The sequence below is a fragment of the Colossoma macropomum genome, unplaced genomic scaffold (genome assembly GCF_904425465.1).
Source record: "Colossoma macropomum unplaced genomic scaffold, Colossoma_macropomum, whole genome shotgun sequence".
Classification (NCBI taxonomy): domain Eukaryota; kingdom Metazoa; phylum Chordata; class Actinopteri; order Characiformes; family Serrasalmidae; genus Colossoma; species Colossoma macropomum.
The window spans coordinates 31,999,913-32,018,958 of NW_023494799.1; the positions used below are offsets into that span (position 1 = coordinate 31,999,913).

The 19,046-nt window shown below is 39.4% G+C and overlaps 1 protein-coding gene across 1 annotated transcript in view; it reads right to left on the reverse strand.

The window, feature by feature from the left end:
* The window catches only part of gli2b (GLI family zinc finger 2b), a 107,564-nt gene extending 91,170 nt beyond the window's left edge, over positions 1–16,394 (reverse strand). Inside the window, exon 1 of the mRNA XM_036587212.1 lies at positions 15,890–16,394. The gene's annotated coding sequence lies outside the window, so the exon portion shown is untranslated. The remainder of the gene's footprint in view (positions 1–15,889) is intronic.
* Positions 16,395–19,046: the final 2,652 nt, after the last annotated feature.

The following is a 19,046-nucleotide window of genomic DNA, read 5'->3' on the forward strand; positions in this document are numbered from 1 at the left end:
AATCAGTCTTGTGGAGGTTCTTGGCCCAGAGTGTTCTTGGTATTGGCAGACACTCTGGGTGACGGCACTCTTGAGCTCCGTCATTTGATTGACAATTGCAGCATATCTGAAAAATAGCTTTAACTTTATTAATGCAAATTGAAATATCAAATAACTTGATACAGTGATATATTTGGGAAATATAATGACAATATATTTATCAATATAGGCCAGCACTAGTAAGACCTGACCAATATATCATTCTGCCAATGATATGATCTGAAGATGACGTTAAAGTTTCAGTGATTTATCACAGCAGATAACGTCACTTGAAATGTTTTACAAGTAATTCAGGAATACGATGCTATTTTGAACAACAACCAAATGTAACACTGGACGCCAGCAACTCAGTTTCTGAATATGGGCCTTACCTAATCATCTCATATTGAACACACATTCCATCAAGAGAGCATCTGTCTTTCTTTAGTTGAGGCGGATAGGTCGAGGCTATAATTGTCTTACATTTCACACAGTTAATAGTTTTCATAATAACAGTCAAGAGGATCATATTTGTCAGTGAGGCACTGTTATAATTTTTTTTATACATTTTTTACCTTTTGACCATATGAAACTATATCAGCCTATATTAATGGCTGTCTGAAGCTATTTAAAGTCAGTGACAAAATGCTCATATCAGTCTAGCCGTAACGGAAAGAGTTCCAAGGAATTTGAAACGAATGATCAAATGTGGGTCCAGTGACCTCCAATACAATACAATAACCACTTCAGCAGATAAAATCCCAATACTTAACTTTGCCTAAGTCCATGAAGAGCATGTGAGACCTAACGGGCAATCATAGCGCGTCTTGTCCCCTCACTAACCCCCATCCCAGACTCCCTTAGGGCACTCTGGTCCACATGGGGCTGCCCCTGGCCACCACGGTGACCCAGGAGTCAGCATATGACTGGATAATACAGGTGTCAAAGAGCAAACAGACAGATGGCTCTGACAGTAAACAGCTAACAAAGGCACTTTTTTGTTATTTTCTGTCATCAGTCAGCTGCCGAGAGATGGGTGATGAGCCAAGTGAGGAAGAGGAGGCGGGATAAAGACTAATCCTGATCAATAGTCCAAAAACTGGATTTTGAAAAGGGGGGGCACCCGTTTACTTAAGCACCCCCCCATTCCAGTGGAAGCTACGCCTGTGTTGGGTCATGCTGTAATGTGAATTACAAACTGTTTACATGTTGTAAATCAGATCCACCCAAGAGACCTCATATTCAATATGAAAGATGTTACTAGGCCTGTCACGATCATGATCTTTTAAATTAATTGCCACATGAATAAATGCAAATTGAAAATTTAATTGCTTTTTTCATCATTGTATACAAATATTTTAGACCTCAAGTTGCCAAATTGGCAGATTAGCTATTTTGCTTCCTAGCTGTAGCTCCCAACTGATGACTGAAACAGCTGGAGCTCAAATAAACAAACATTACTCACCACTGCCCTCTAAAAGTGTTAAATCAATAGTCAGAAGTTAGAACTTCTGTTGTTTTCATAAGACCCATGACATGCCTCAATAAATGTGTCACAAACCCAATTCATGCCTTTAGAATGAAGGAAATAAAGGGTACTGATGTTTTAGCTCTTCAGGCACCCTAGTCTTATTTAAATGATAAAAATCAAATCAGCACTCAGAAACAGACAAGCTTTCACCCTTCCCTTTCTGTGAGAAACACCTTACCATTAAAGGGGAATTCCACCGATATTTCAAAAATATTGCATAATTCAGTGGTTGAGATGTGAAGTCACTCAGAGTGGTTAGATGTCAAATAGTGCGTTGGCGAGAAACTTGCAGACTCTTTACATTGGTCGTGATAGCAACCAGGGGTTTTGAGGGCTACAATGCAGACATAGTGATTTTATTGCTATACAAAACCATTAGTGAACGTACACAAGTTTTTAATATGTAATGTTGATAATGGTAAAACAGGGGTAAATATGAAAGTTTCCCTTGGGGAACTATGTTGTCTGACAATGTCCTGCATGTATCTCTTATTGTGAATGTTTTTTTTTTTTTTATATAAAAAAGGCCAAATTATTCTCCAATCTGTCATAAAACAATGTCTCAGGCGTCAAGCAGCATATTCAGAACCTTTTCATGTAATAACTTTCTGTGATGTCTTCAGACGTCTGGTTCCTATCACCGCTGTGAACAACTCTGACTCTGCAGGTTTCTCTAGAATGAAACATTTCACATCAAGCCACTCTGAATAACTTTGTTTACATCTCAACCATTATATTATGCAGAAATTATTTCCCTTTAAGCCCAATCAATATGGACTGTTTTACCATTCAATTAGGGCTTAGGTTAAAGACTGGCCTGTACTTGGACCAAAAGTATGGACCACTGTTGGAAAACCAGATTTCACAGAACACCTGCACAAACTCATCTAGACTATCTGATGTTCTTCAGGATGTAAGAGAACATTAATCTCTCTGTACGAAAAACTTTACCATCAAAGGTTTAAAAAGTATGTTTATATATTGAAACTTTTTGTGATATCAGTATTGCAAAAGCTCATATTGCAATTAAAAAGCAATATATTGTTCGGCACAAATTCAAATTCATTGTAACAACACGATCTGTAAAAGCCTACGAAAATCTACCCTTCACAACAAACACGTGAAAAACGTTTTGTGTGCATATTTTCAGTTGGTTGCGTTCTAAACGGTCAAAGAGTATAATGCGCACAAAGACTAAGGAATTCAAACAACAATCTATAACCTCCTCTTATTCATACTCAGCTCGCATAGACCATTTACCGCTGGGGGCTTCCAAATCATGGCTCTATTTTTTCAGGCTTAAGAATACAAAAAAGAGGCGTGAAAGGACCTGACGGACAGGCCTGTGTGCTCTTTGGGCCAGCTGAGGCTGCCGACTCTCTTTGAAGGGGCTTAACAGGTGTGAGGCGGCTATTCTCCTTCGTGGGCCCTGGTGGAGACGGATGTGTCCTGTGAATGCGGTGCTATTCTAGCGGCGAGAAAATCCCCACAGCATCGGAGGGCTCATTAGGAGCCAGCAGTCAGCCTAAAGACTTAGGCTCATTAATTATACCCGCTGAAATAACAGGCGTCATTCATGGGCCCTTACTAAAGGGCCAATGATCATTGTGTTCAGAAGCCGCCAGATCTCTGAATACCCCGACAGAAGAAGTGCCACTCCATGTCAAGTGCTAACAGGACATTATAGTGAGAGGGTGTGAATGTGTGTGATCTGGTCGTTTTTGGCCTGCTTGCTGATTAAGCTCAAGCACGAGTGATTTCTCACTTCATTAATAATGCTGCTATACCGAGCCTTTAGCTAATGCACACGTGTAAAATGCTCTCAGTATGCTTCAGACAAAGCAAAGGATTAAACAAATGAGAAGGATTTAGTCATTAGCCATAGAACTCAAAACGGTTCTTGTTAGCATATTAAAAAAACCCTCGACGCACAGCAGGGCCACATACTGGGCAGTTAACTCCAACCCTCCTTTGTCAGCTATCACTGCCTTTAGGTACGCACACAGTCATTCAGCTGGGCATGATAACTAACAATAGGAGGCTTTAGGAAAAGATAATTGAGGAGAACAACAACTTCTGAACTTAACTCTCTCCCATTCAAGGGACCATTGTGTTTAAATCAATGACATGTTTGTTTTAGCACCTTGTACTCTCTCTGTAGGCCCACTGCTTCTGTTCATAACCTCCCCCTTCTCATCCGAACCCTCCAAAATCCTCTAAAAGAACACTTGAGAGGAATGCAAACACATATCAAAGAGTCAGCTTGTTTGAAGATCTTGAGAATCTTCTACTTCTGCTATTCAGGCTCAAAGATATAGACAGGTGGGACCATCTCAAATCTGTCAAGAGAAAACATGTAAGAGGGCCTGCATTTAAAGGGGAATTTCAACAACTGTACAAAAAAAATCTGTGGTTGAGATGTAAACATGTGAAATGTGAAAGGATTTGTTGTGAAGAAATGTATCGACTCGATTTCTTTGTAGTGGTGGTGATAGGAACCAGGAGTTATATCTACAGCAACACAACAAATGTAGATAATTTATTTGCTATCCAAGTGAACTTACACATGCCTTCTGAGCTTCTATATGTAATGTTAATAATGACAGAATAGTGGTAAATCTGAAAAAATAAAACAAAAACAGCTTCCTTTGGGGACTGAACATACTTCACCATGATAAACAGATTTTAAAATACACACTTTAGCCTAAAACCTTCTTGAAAACTGTTAGTAGACAATGTGTCAAGCATCGGGCAGCGTATTCATAATCATTACATGTAATAACTTTCTGAAAGGGACCTTAAAGACATTAAATGCTGTGGATGTCTGGTTACGATCACCAGATCAATTCCCTGTGAACAATTCTGGCTTAGTGAGTTTCAGAGCATTTCACATCAAACCACTTTGAATTACTTTACGTCTTAACAATTTAATTGTGCAGAAATTCAGACATTCAGAGGAATTCCCCTTTAAGATGTTGCAAATAGGTCAGTGTGTCAACAGAGTTCATGGAGCGTGTGCCTGCCTGGCCTCCACGTCCGCTGATGAATACTCTATTAGCTCGTCGGCTTGCTGAAGCGCTGGAAGGTTAGCAGTGCTTCATTCGCAGGTGGCCAGCTGTTGCGTTATGGAGAGATAACCCACCCCACAGAGACAGAGTGAGGGGGCCAACATGTAGTCCAGCCCATTTCCTGTGTGAAACGCTGTCCATTACCTCAGACAAAGCCCAGCTGTTAGACATAAAGTAAATTCAAAGGCTGTTCGCGGTATTAAACTGATGTCTCTCTTTGGGCTCTTTAAGAGGACTGTGAAAATAAAGACATTAAAATACTTCATTATTAACTGCACTGTGCTGATAAGCTGATAACATATAGAATCTGATGTTGTAACCTTTAAGCTAGCACAGAAACTGAACAGAGATATACATGCTAGCATAAATTTTGCTTTATCTGAAAAAAATGTACTTCGGTGGAGATAAAAATATTATTTTCCATTTGATTTGAACAAAACTACACCACAGCGAACTCAAAGTTGTGCCCTATTTTTCAATTTTAACTTAGCAAGGAAAAGCTTAACACAGCTAAGCCAAGCTACAAACATTCTACACACTCAAGTTCAGAGAAATATGCATGAGGAATCCAGAACAAATGTTCATTATGTCTGCATACTTTATGACCAAGTAGTTTGTGGTCATATAACTTAATCAAAACGTGTCAGAAATGTTTAATGTGCAGCGGAAATAGCCTTGTGCTATACGGTTCAGAATTAGCATCTTCTGCTGGAAGAGAGAATGTGGGGGCCCCAGTACCTTGAATTCAACCCATCCAAGACAGTGGGGGGATAAGGAGAGAAAGAGAAAGAGGCGTTCTCCACATCTGATGAAATGGATGTCTCCATATTCCAGGTGCGCTGAGCTTTCTGGAGAGCCGTTTGGCTCATCACGCAGGATTACTTACAGCAACCCACAACCCATCATGCTGAGTAATTACAGCACGAGCTGTCGGCCAAACAAATGGCTCTGACAGAACACTGAAAGGTCACATAGCGAAATCCCAGAGAACGCACTGAGTGCTCTCTCTCTCTCTCTCTCTCTCTCTCTCTCTCTCTCTCTCTCTCCTTGCGTCTGGTGCGGTCGTTCAGATGAGTCGGAGCAAAGCTCGCTCTTATGGTACATAGGCTGGGTTAATGATACTTACATATGCACTAAAGGGAGAAAAAAAAAAACACGACCCGTCCAAGATGGGAGGTCAAACTTTAACTTTACCACCACAGCATGGGTTTGACATTCGTAAGCGCAGCTAGGAGAATCCTTCTATTCCTATTCTATTCCTATTTTGAACACTGTCAAGTAGAAGGAATGGTCTTATGTAACTGAACGCCTACCAAGAGTCACATTCACTTGATCGGACTCTCTCGTGTCATGAGGTTGCTGAAAGATTGTTGGGGAGGATGTCTTGACTGCATGAAATGGAATTACTCTGAAATGGTACAGGTGTTGGTATTCATCCTGACCGGAGAAGGAATAGATTTAATACTCCCTAGAATTTGAGTTATTACTGTCCTTTTGCTTATACCATGTAAGTGTAATTACATAATTACACAATTAATGACATAAATAATGTAATCTACAATGAATTTACATTATGTACCCCCAAGTTTGATGCTATACTTACTACTTATTTACATTTGTTGTGATCTCAAATAATGACAAAAACTTGTCAAGGATGGTTTCCTTTCTGCAAAATAAGACTGTACGCACAAAATAACTTACCAACACAAATGTGGAATTGACTGTACATTTATAATGAACCATTTTCACAGATGTTTTGTGCTTGCTTCAATGAGTGACAAGTGTGAATAATTTCACTGGCTATCACTAGCAATAACTGCATCTTACATACTAAGCAGTCTTTCTAAAGGTTGTTACATACCAAACACCAAGGTAAATATACAACACGGACATGTGAAATATACAGATAACATTTTTAGCATCAAATATCTAAAAAAATCTTTAAAAATATTCACACTGTGAAAAAAAAAACAGAAGAATGACTACAAGTGTAAAAACATAATGATCAAATCAGATAGAGAAAAAAGAAAAGGTAAGAAAAGCGAAAGAAGAATGGAGAGTTTCACCACCTCATTCAGTAGCTGAAACGCTATTAGCGCTTCCTCATATTGATTGAATGTCCAAAACTCAGTCTGAGCTGCTTTTGGACATTCTAGTACTATGAGTAACAAGGCAAAGAACAAACTAGTTTGTCAAAAAAGTTCTAGTTGCTGGGAAACAGCCGATCTGTCAACTTTGTTATGGGCCATGCCAACGCGAAAGACAACAGTGATGGGTCGATTGAGTTTGTGTTACCTGCGAAAAATTGCAAAAACTGAACCGAATAAATCACACAAATAAATCCCAGTCTGTATGTAAAGGCCTAAAACATTAACCCCTTAAAATCCCAGGCTTATTATTCAGTAACTACAGGGACTTCAATGCAAACTGGCTAAGCTGTTCTTAGGTTATAAAAGTGTGTAATAAAACTTTGTGCCTGCTGGTGGGCTCTGGCCATTTAAGGGGTTAATACGATAACAATAATTTAAATTATGTGACATAGAAATTTTCAGTCGACATACAGAGATTCACATTGAAATAAGACCACTGAAGTGGGTAACTGAGGCACAGTTCAGGTTGTATGTGCGGATTACTGAGTCAAAGGGTCAGCTAGGGGGCTGACTTTGGCTCCCACAGGGTTAGGCATGTGGACCTGGTTCTGAATGGGGGGATGAGGTGAGAGAGAGTTCCCTGTGGCTAGGATCACACCCCCCGCTGGTAAGTGCAATATCCTGTGGGTGATCTCCTTGGGTTTGGCCAATGTCAAACAGATGTTGCGATTATAGCCCCCACTGAACTTCAGCAAAGGAATTTCTTATAGGAGGATCCATGCTGTCTCTGGATCAGCCGCCACAATTATTACTGCTCCGATGTACCAAGCACAGCTATTTCACCAGCTTACATGGCACAGAAGACACACGTTACTCCTGCCTTCAGGCATGGCCTTAAGAGCAAATCCTCGAGGAAACCTTCTATTGCTTCAACCGCTGTGCCTCTCGTTCTTTTACATGGCTACCTTTGATCCAGTAGCCAAATGGTGTTGTTAAGAGACCCTTGTGGTTTAACAGCCAGCCTGTGCTGTAAATGTCCTCGCCTGTCTGTGTTTGACCACTGAAGTGGCCAGTCAACTGTTTCACCACACACTAGACTCCTCTTTTAAGAGTTTGCCATCCACTTGAGGAGGACATTTTAAGAGATAGAGGAGTCTCACTCATCCTCAGCTGGGTACATTGCTGGCTGTCAAACACAGTTTTTTCGTAAACGTGGGGCGAAAAAATACAACATTACATACTTAGACATTTTCATGATTCATGATTTGTAGCATAAGTTCAAATTTGTAAACTAATTATAATGGTTTAACTGTAAAATGGACTGTTAAGGACTGTAAAATGTGCCGAGATCACCTTTTTTGCAAGCAATCATATATGTTATGCTGTGCTACCACAAATTACAAGTGCCTTAACATGAGCTCATTACCAAGAACACAGGGTTAAGGACGTGACTGAGAACACAGATAAACATTAAAATTATTTTTCTCTGACAAACTAACATGTTGGCAAATCCTCCACCTGTAAGAAGATGAGTCCTCATCACCACCCAGTGCTGTAATGGTTAGATCTGTTAACTCATCTAAATAGGCAGCCTCTGTTTCTCACTCAACACGAAAACCTACTGATTTCCCTCAGCTATTGTCGAATAATAAAACATGAGTTGAGATGTGTTTCTTGTTGTGCGGCTACACCAGTGCTGTAACCTAAAAAGGTAAGCCTACAGCCCTACCTACAACCTTTTCAGCCGAAGTAAGAAATGAATCCAATCCTGTAACAAATCTATCCTGAAAAAGTACACATTTACATGTTCTGTGCATTTCTTCCTGTGGGGTGGTAGAGTGTCTGAATAATTTCAGTATGATAACCTACTTTTAGATGCTCATCTTAAGTGAAATACTTCACTTAAAAAAAGCTCACTTTAAAGCTCAGAAGTTTTTAAAGAAGAGATATTGGACCAGTATTGACTGATACTCAAGGTTTCAGTATTGCCTGTCTCTTCAAGAGACATGCAACGGTTCACTTTTCTAGACTGATGACACTCTTTTTAGATATACTCAGAAAAGTGCATCATGATGCAAATTGTCATGATAGTGATTATATAAATAACATTTCATCATATTGTCCAACCTTCAACTTTTAACTTTACTTTTTTTACCTTGAGATTTATAAGCATATTTCTTCCTGCCATCTGCTTGGTCTTTATCCTATAGCCAGAATTATAAACAGAAGACTAAACATTCTATGTGTGCTATAATTTCTGAGCCACACTTCTGTACGAAAAGTTGCATGATTGCTGTACTACAGAACCACGTTGACCAAAAAATGATCACTTCATCCTTTCTATATTCTGATGCTGCACTCACGGGATGGAACATTTATTGGAACAGAATGTCAGTATGATTTATCCAGCCACCTGCTTTAGTCTTGACCTTTCCTTAAACTTAGCATGCGTAACTGTAGCATGGTTACCCAGCTGAATTCACTTTAAAAAACCACATTACTGGACGTGGACAAGATAAACGCCCAAGACAGGCTTGTATGGGCTACTCTATTACAACCTAAAACTTCCAAGTGTTGGGAAGATGAAGGATGCGACCGCAGCTGTCCCCCAGCCATCCCTCTTTCCGGGACGGGACAAACCCAGCCGGGCCCTGACCCAAAGCCTGATTGTAAGAGTGCTTTTGATTGCTAACGGCTAACACATGGAGCTTTTATCCAGGGCATCATATGCGAGCCCTGTCTTCTAGTCTGCCTGTTAGGAGTCTGTGGCTTGGCTGCATTTCAGCGGCTTTTCAATTTCATCTCTCTGGTATTGAATCTAATGAAGAACATGCCCCTGTGAAGGCAACAGGCCTGGTTAGCCTGCTCTGGAGCACCACTACTTGGACAAATAAGCCATCAAGGGTTGTGTCGCCCCAGCAGAGCTTTCTCTCTCACGATAACTGAATCTCCATAATGTAAATAGTGCTGGATGGTATTGTCAAAATCAACATCACAATATTTTCTAGATGAATCACAGTATCACATGCTACTTAAGTTTGCAATAATAAGGTTAATGAATGCTGTTTCCTGAGTTTTTGTACTCGACACAGTTTAAAAATAAGGGTTACTACATGGTTGCTGGCTTGGATGCACTGTTCTAGGAAACTTCCTAATTGGTATAGAGGTTCTTTAAACCTTACAAAGGGTTTTTACCGTCTCACATCTGCAAAAATAATTTAAAATAATATTTTATTCCACTACCCACTATTTTAGGTAATCAAAAGTGGTTCTGTTGCAAGGTTCTTTAATTCCAGTCCTTAAGGGACTGGTCTTTAGCATTTAATGCACCAACTAATTCTTAGTAATTATCAGATGTGCTTGAGCAGATAAATCACCAACTTGTGCTGGACACTGACCCTCCAGGACTGGAACTGAAGAACCCTGTTCTATGGCATTGCTCCAAAGAACTTTATTTGCTTTTAAGAGTGTATGCTAAAAAAATGTCTAGAACTATTTTGTTCTGTTCTGCTTCTCGCAAAGTGAACTTTATGCCGTTCTGCAAACATTAGTTGGTACCCAAAGGCCCAGATTCATGGAAATGAACCCTCATACCTTTTTAGCTTTTTATGCATTTGACTGTTCCTTCAAAACAATCTCAAGTGCCCAACAACACAGTCCCAAATTGTTATGCATGCTCAAATACAGATAGCTCATTTGAAGCCATGCAGCCGACCCTCGCTAGTCATCAGGGGATTTTCTGCCATTAAGCGTTTGTCTGAGATGTGTACGATTCTATCTGGACTGAAAGTGATGATGATACATTTGTATTGCTGGGTACAAATCCGAAGCTTGCTGCTGTCAAAAGTTCTTTAAGACTTCGAAGAGGATCAACCGGTTACACCATCCCTTCAGGAATTAATTAAGTCCTGAATCAAAGCATGCCAAGAGGTGCTATGGATACCCATCACATTTCATAGCAAGATGAGCTTCTGGTGCCCCTGGTGGCGCGCGGACCTTTGATTTCGCGGCGTCTCTTGGTGTGTGATGTCCTTTCATGAGACAGGGCCTCTCTGATTTCATTCACTGTAATTAGATGGTGCTTGATGCCTGATTGTCTCCGGTTGATGAGGGCCTCTCCTCATGCCTCGGTTGATGCCCTTCCCCAGAGCCCTGCAGCTGACTGTTCATTTAAATCTCACTGAGCTGCTGAATTAGCTACTGACGGAAATGAATCGGAGTTCATTTTACCAGCCAAACTGCCTTAGAATAGAGCTGCGCAATATATTGTTTAGCAACTGTTTGGTGATATTGGTCTTTGCAAAGGCTCCAATATTCAAATGAATTTTTTTTACTGATATTGGTGAGCATCCCAGCCAACCTCAGACATATTAGATGACTTTTAAGGTATGCTCTTAAATGCATTTTTTAAAAAATACCTTCATGTGTGCATGCAAGTTAAAACGTTAAAACTTTTTTAATAATTACCACTATTTAACCATTAAATATTACATACGAAACCTCAGACAACTTGTGTCGGTTCATTAATCCCTTTGGATATTAATTAAAATGGCTATATCTGCTTTGTAGACATTGCAACCCCTGGTTCCTACAACTAAGAAATCTTAATTGATAAATTTGTCTACAATGCACCATTTCACATTTCCGGCTCTTTAAGCTATTAATATTAAGATACTAATAAAGCACTGAAAATAACATCTTTGAATTAAAGCACAACCTACTTACCTTAAATCAGTCTTAGGTGTACTTTCACCAGCTTCGCATTTGACAAAGGTAAATTTTCAGGCGAAGATTTTAAATATCTCTAACCTAAGGTAGCATCAATGCTGAACTATGCATGAATGCAACTGACTCTTTACATGAGGCTGCAAAAACTACATATTAACACAGTCAGTTCAAAGCTCACACCAACGTTTCTCCTCCAAACCAGCTTCTCAGTTTCTCAGAATGGTTCCCTGCTCTCACAGGACCATCTTTCTTTAACAAGCTCTTTCCCCAGTTCATTAAGAGCTCTATTCTATTCTTATGTCTGTGACACTCGTATGAAAAATCCCTACTTTTAACTTCCTTTTCAAATTTTTCACAATCGACTCCGTGATCTCCACTGCATTCCTCGAGTGACCTAATCAGTACACTCATTTTCAGACATACAACATATTGGGCTGTCACTGTTAATAACCAAACTGACAACTTTGCTTTAATGCATTAAGATTTGACGAGGGTTCTCTGTATAAGTTTACATGCCTTTTCCTGTTTAAGCCAGAGGAGAAATATTTCCCGAACGGCCGCTTTTCTGAACGCAAGCGTTCACCTTGACACACGCGTCTTATGGCGCCCTGGTCTTACATGGTATCCTGTGTCCCATATGGAGTTTATCTACGTCTCTTTGATGAGCGGTCCCATGTGGTCAGGAATCGTGTACCCTTCAGCAGAGCCAGCCACTACAGCGGGGGTTTAGAGAGAGAGGGAAAGGGAGAGCGAGATAGAGAAAGAAAGAAAAAGAGAGAGAGAGAGAGAGAGAGAGAGAGATGCTGGCCACAAAAATTGCCCGAGGACAAATCACTCCGCGACTGGTGGAGAGCTTTCTCAGAGCAGACGAGAAAACAAAAATATTAGTGTTCCGCTGGTCTGGGTTTATGGAGGCAATTATGTGTGTTTGCTCTTTGGAGAGATAGAAATAATACTTAGCATGGGGGATAGCACTGTCTGTTTAAATAAATCAAAAAATGGAACAACAAACAGAAAATAAGTGCTGAGTGGTAATGAAAAAGTTCAATATCATGATAAAATTCAATATCATTTTTTAAGTTAGCATTAATAAGGATATATCTAAGAATGGCTTACAACCCTGACATTGCTTGTTTGACTGGCCCATTTTGTTCTTATAAAATTACACCAAAGGGAACTTTACACACTATTGTGGTAACCAGACAGAAACAACACTTCCAGAAAAAAAACTTACTATTTATTTAGTTTTTATATATCTTGAAATGTTTGTTCAATGCAACCGTAAGCACTGCAATGACATACAATGTAGATTACTACGTTTTTGTGATCTCCCATTACTGAAACTAAAAATCTGAATTGTTGAGTGCCACCACTACTTGCACACAAGCACAGACAACATACACGAGCACTATATGAACTATTGATAATTCTGATGATGCAGAGTAAATTTTAGCATTCAACACTCAGCCTATTCACTCATGTTGTAGCCACTGAAGATAATTAGGCCAATATGGCTATGAGAAACAATGAAACTCAAGACGTTTCAGAGCCCATTTGCCCAAAATCAGCTTGGTATAACATAACACAGATTTTCAAGGGTCACCGCTTCCATTGAGTCACGATAATGGAGTGACTTCTCAAGAGGTCAACTCCCTTCGGATTCCTCCACATATTGGAGAAGGACTGACTTCATATACTGCAGTGAGAAAGGCCATTGTGCTCGTTTAAAAAAGAGAGAGATCCTTTGCTCAAGGATCAATGACTCAGAAATAGGAGGTTACTACCAAAACTTGGAACAGACAGATCGGAGACCGTCTGCTAAGTCTGGGAAAAGTTCACGATTATCAAAGTGAAACGTGTTCGCTGATTGATGTCAGTTTCTATATGTTAGGTAAGAAAAAGAAATTCCACCAAAAGTCAAATACTCACTTAAATACATAGAAACATGCACATAAGGCAAAAATGTGCTTTTCCTGAAAATTTCCGTGAAATTTACAAAGCAATAAAATATCCTTGTGTAGACTGTTCAGGTATGACAATCTGGAGATGACAAAGTATCAAAGCTGCTCTTTAGCTCCTCAATAGCCAAAATAACGCATTTGTAAAATGGACAACAAACATTTGACTGTTTTTGGCTCCTCAGTAGTCAAAAATAATGACAACAAATTGGAAACATCTCTGCTTATTTTACCCCTAAATAGAACTTTGTATCTGCTTGCACATCATACTTCTGACTACTTCTCTATACTTCTATATTTCGGCCTTGTCTTGACCATAACTTTGTCACCTCTGACATCTTAAACACACTTTATTTCATCTAGAGGAACCCTGACTGAATGGCTCCTAAGCCAAACGACAATACTGGATTAGGTGTTAAAGTGTTGGTGTGTGCTTGAAGAAGGCAGCCCCTCTCAACTTAACCTCTGAATCGTCTCTGCGGGAAGCTTCACGCACATTTTTAACAAGCCTGCTCCAATCGCTCCACTTCCTGCATGCCAAGCTTTTCTGGTAGTGCTGTTATTTTCCCCCTTTTTTCGCGGCATTTTGGTCCATTAAATTCGCCACCAATGGGCGTCGGAGAACAGGAGCCAGTGGGTGAAGGTTGGGCTGAGAAGGGGACGTGTGAAAATGGCAGGCGAAAGGCTTCGGGTGAGATGAAAGGGGCATTGCCCGTCATGCGGCTCGGAGGCCGATGACCGCAAGCTCCAACGGGCCTGAATAATCTGAATGGCCTGTCGTTCTTTTACATCCTTTCAACCTCTTCAGCCTGACTGCTGGAACTCTTCATAGTGAACAATAGCAAATGCACTAAAACTTTTTTCTTATGCTAATGGATGTGACCGGGTCCTTGCATGAAAAAAAAGAAAAAGGAAAAAAAAAATCACTCCCACCAACTCTTTTCGCCTCTTCTTCCAGGATTTAAATGGGCCAATTAGAGCTTTTTCCTGCATTTTTTTAGCTTGTTCTGCCTCCTTGTCAGCTAAATTTCCGAGCACACAGCCCTTTCATTCTGTCCCAGTGAATCGCCCAGAGGTTTTCTTTCTCTCTCCTTTTTTCTCACCACCTATACAGAATGACCGCACTAAAGCCGTACGCATAGATACCATAACAAAACAAAACATGGTTATTATCAGGCCAATTCCTGATATTTATTCTAAAGCATTTCAGCATGAAACCCCTACAGTAAACAGGAAAGAGAAAAGCCGCTAAGAGTGTGGCGGTGTTTCAGTTTGGAGAGCAAACATCGGGCCTTTCAACTTTCAACAGCCCGGGCGCCTCCGAAAAACTTGAGCTCACACCAAGCTGAGTTAATTAGCCTTTGTTTTCACTGTTGACAAATTGGACTCAACATACAGAGCCTGTGGAGCTTGATATTAATAAAATACAATAAAAGTTCCAAACTTGGAACTTAAGCTTTAATCACAGTAGTTCATTCTTCACTTTTTGTTGCACTGTTTTAATGTAATCTAATGAGCCATTCATAAATTAGTATTCATAAATATTAATGCACGCTTGGAGAAGTATGACAAAATAAAAAGAGCTTTTTTAACTTCTTCAAAAGTGGAACTTGTTTTATTAAACTTTAAACAGCTTTTACGCTCTCAAATATTATAAAAACTACATTATAATTTTCAGCCTAATTATAAAATTATTACAAAAGTAAACCTAAGCCACCATTATGGCATGTGGACCATAGAGCTGAACGATTTGAGGAAAATATCTCATTGTGATTTTTCTAGCATTGTGACTGCAATTTAAATTGCGATTAACTTCAATAAATGAATGTTTAGGCCTGTTTTTTTTTTACCAAGAAGACCAGAATGTCCTTTTTTGGCTCGAGGCTTGTCCGCTGAATGTAGTCTGCCAGACAGCCAGTAAAATGTGGTTGTGATGTCACAAGTTTTGATTGCCTCTGATGGGTCTAACTTATCTATAGGCAGTTTACAAGCTTTTTCTTCTTAGGTTAAATTTCCCCACTTAAGACAACTTAAGACAACATTTTTGACAATGTAGACTACAATTATGAATAACCGAATCTCCAGAAAAGATTAGAAAACAAAATAGCGATAAATTGCGATTTAAAAACGATTAATGTTTCAGCCATATCCGAAATCTTTTGAATCGGTTTGGAAACCCTTGCTCTAATGGAATTGGCGCCTTGCACCTTTCTGACCCCATCTTGTCCAATATGGATCAAACTGCAGGCAAAAAATGGAAAGAATTGTTGAAATTCCAACGTGAAGTCTTCTGGAAGTGCAAACAGGAGTTTAACAGCAGCTCTCGAGCGGTTTTTTTACCTGACAGTTTCATTTCTCGAGCTGGATAGTAAGAATGTAAACAACTGAGGTAAATTCGAGCGGGTTAACCTACTGTTAACGTAAAGTACGTAATATCGTCCAGTCGACCAGCAGAAACATGACAGTTTAAACGTATCCAACACATTTTTAACTTACCTCGACAGTGTCAGCGCAGGTTCGGTCGTCCAACTGAAGTCTTCTCCCAAAACACGACTCGAATTCTTCAGTCTTCAGAGGAAACTAACGTTGGCTCGGTCCAGAGAGCACAGGACACGCATCCTCCAGAGCCCGGCACGCGAGGAATCCATGTAAAACCAAGTCCAAACTTTAGCCGGACGGAGAAACCGCGCTAACGTTACTTTCTCAGCGCGCTCCGCTCCTCAGCCTCGTCTTTACGCTCACCGCTTCATTCAGAAAGTTCGCCGGAGGAAGTTGGAGGCTGTTCTAAACAACTTTTTTCGAGCCCTCAGTGACTGGAACCGTTGGCTAAACTTCTCGCGCGACTTGAACCGCTTAGCATCTCTCGATGTCGCCGACGCGCGCGCAGATGAGAAAAAGCCTGACGAAGAGTTTGGACCGTTGGTCTTTACGGTAGACGTTTAACGCTGAGAGCCCCAAGCTGATCTGATTTCATCTCTCTCTCTCTCTCTCTCTGTCTCTCTCTCTCTCTCACTCTCTCTCTCTCTCTCTCTCTCTCTCTCTCTCTCTCTCTCTCTCACTTCCCCAGTGAGTTCAGCCATTTGCTGCTCCAGATGGGCCGGGCTTGGGGAAGCAGAGGCACAGAAAAGTTTTCAAGTTTCGTCGCGGTTCACTTTCCACCTCTGACCCAGCTTCTCTCACATCACGCGAAAGGTACACAGCCGTAAACCGGACAGATGTTACCTGAGCTTATTTTTAATTCACATGTATTCGGCTCAAACGTCACTTTTTGCCCGAACCATCTCCAGCATCACTTCTGAAAATAGCATTTTCTGAAATAGCATTATCTGTAATGTGATATCCTGCCAACTGGCCGACTCTTAAGCCTGTCTCATCAGTCTCAACACGTTTGGTCACTTACAGATTCGCCACGTTGAAGTCGTGCGCTGTGTGTTTTGTTCATGGACGTATCAGCGCCATTTGTACCGTTTGCAGCACAAAATCTGAACGCTTTTTACACCCCTTACAAACTGTAATAGAAAAAGAAATGATAGTAAACTTTCCCCCCCTTTTTAGGTGAAAACTGACATAAAATAGCCTACACTCCTAAAAAAGATGGTTCTTCAGGTTCTTCAAGAGTTCTTTAATAAAATGGTTGTTCAGAGGGATGGAGAATGTTTTGTATGTGGCTTTTTGGAAAGGGTTCTATATAGCACCAAAAAGAGTTCTGCTACTGTTAAAATGTTAAGCTTGTAACAATAGAAGAACCCCTTTTGGTGTTAATATAGAACTGTTTTCATAAATGTTCTATATAGAACCATATACAGCACATTCTCTATCAAATTTGAAGAACCATTTCACCATGTGAAGAACCATTTAAGCATGTAAATGAGTGTATATATAGAACCGTTATCTTTACTGAACTACCTTTTAGAGAAGTTATTTACTTATTAAGTGAATTTATTACTTCTTTAAATGAATTGTATATATATATATATATATATATATATATATATATATATATATATATATATATATATATATATACATATATTGGACTTTTATAAATTGTAGCTACAGGGAGCATTGTGTGTGTGTGTGTCTGTGTGTGTGTGTGTGTGTGTGTGTGTGTGTGTGTGTGTTTCATTACCTGTTTTAGTCAAATGACCGATTCTGACATTGTTAATTTCGTTAAAGTCGTAAAATCTAATCTTATAGCAACGTCATTATATTTAAATTGTCACACAATTGTCAAATAAGCTGCTGTTGTCTTTTAAGTGTTTTTTACAGTTGTCATAAGTGCACTAAAAAGAATGTAAAGGATAAACAAGTCTGCTCACTCACCACAAACTGTGGAACACATTATTGATAAAGGTGGACGTTTGCAGCAAAATACCAATTAAATATTTATTACATGTTCATTCTTATCTGTAGCTCCTTTAAGTTTCTAATGGCAAAGCAAGTTTCAAGCAAATTTGATCTCACTTAACAATGTCAATGTAAGAGAAAAGGTGTTGTGTATGGCGTATTACTCTGTAATGGGAAGCGAAGGCTTGTAGACCCCAACACTGAAAAACAACCCAGATACCATCGAAATCATGTGGCCGTCCATAGGAGTAAGCAAAACATGGAAATATTACATGCAGGCCTGATATTATAAATGAAGCTGTATTTTAGATTGGGAGTGTTTGTTTTCTATGCATCTGCTTACAATTGCAGGAGAAGTGAGAGGTCAGTTCTGAATGGTTAACTTCTGTAAAAACCTTAACAATCTGAAAAATGCATTTTTTCTTTGCAGTGCTAGATTAAAGGTAAACTTTTTCAGGAACAGGCTTCAGTGAAATCCACTCCAACACAACTAACCAGAATCTTTTTTTTTCTGTTTTTTTAAATGGGTAACAAAGATATATGAGTGAATCATGGTAGAGAAAAGTATGCAGATTTTTTGGGTTAATATAATAATCTTACTTTTTATTTTCGTTGTTTGTTTCTTAGTTTTTGAAGTGGTCAATTTGAATTCATTAATGAAAATACAAAATGAGCTGTAAGCTGAAACGAGTAAGGTATAGACTCAGATGGCATAGTGTCTGCGGTATCTGTCCAGAGATGACTGAGTCAGACGGCGCCATCTAGCTGATGAGCCCCAAACTACAGTCTAAACTGAAGACAGGCCTGCACTTAAAAAAGGATGCTGAAATGAAACATGAAATAGACCCTCATTGTGATTAATCTATACTGCAAATGCTGTTGTTCTGAGGGTTCGCAGCAAGATTATACTATTTGGATGATTTTCAAATGCAACTCTTCAGCCTCACTGTGAAAAAAATTAAGTTTTTATTTGTATAGAAATAATAAAGAGAGAAAGAAACTAATACCTGTCAAAATATTTTTTTCAATAAATTAAAAAAAAAACTATCTCTGAAAAACAAAGAAGGTCACCCATAAAGAATAGAGGCTGTAATAAAGACAAAGCGTGGGCAGACTAGATAAAAAAAAAAAAGAATTTATATTTAGTTATTGAGGCTTCTATGTAATCTTCTGTGTAATTTATCGTTCTGATGCCGAAATATAAATGACTTGTACTTAATGACCGTTTTGACTGGTAACAATGTTCTCTGACTTCTGCACAAGACTTTATTCACCTTGAAATTTGATCACCACTTTTTAAACATCA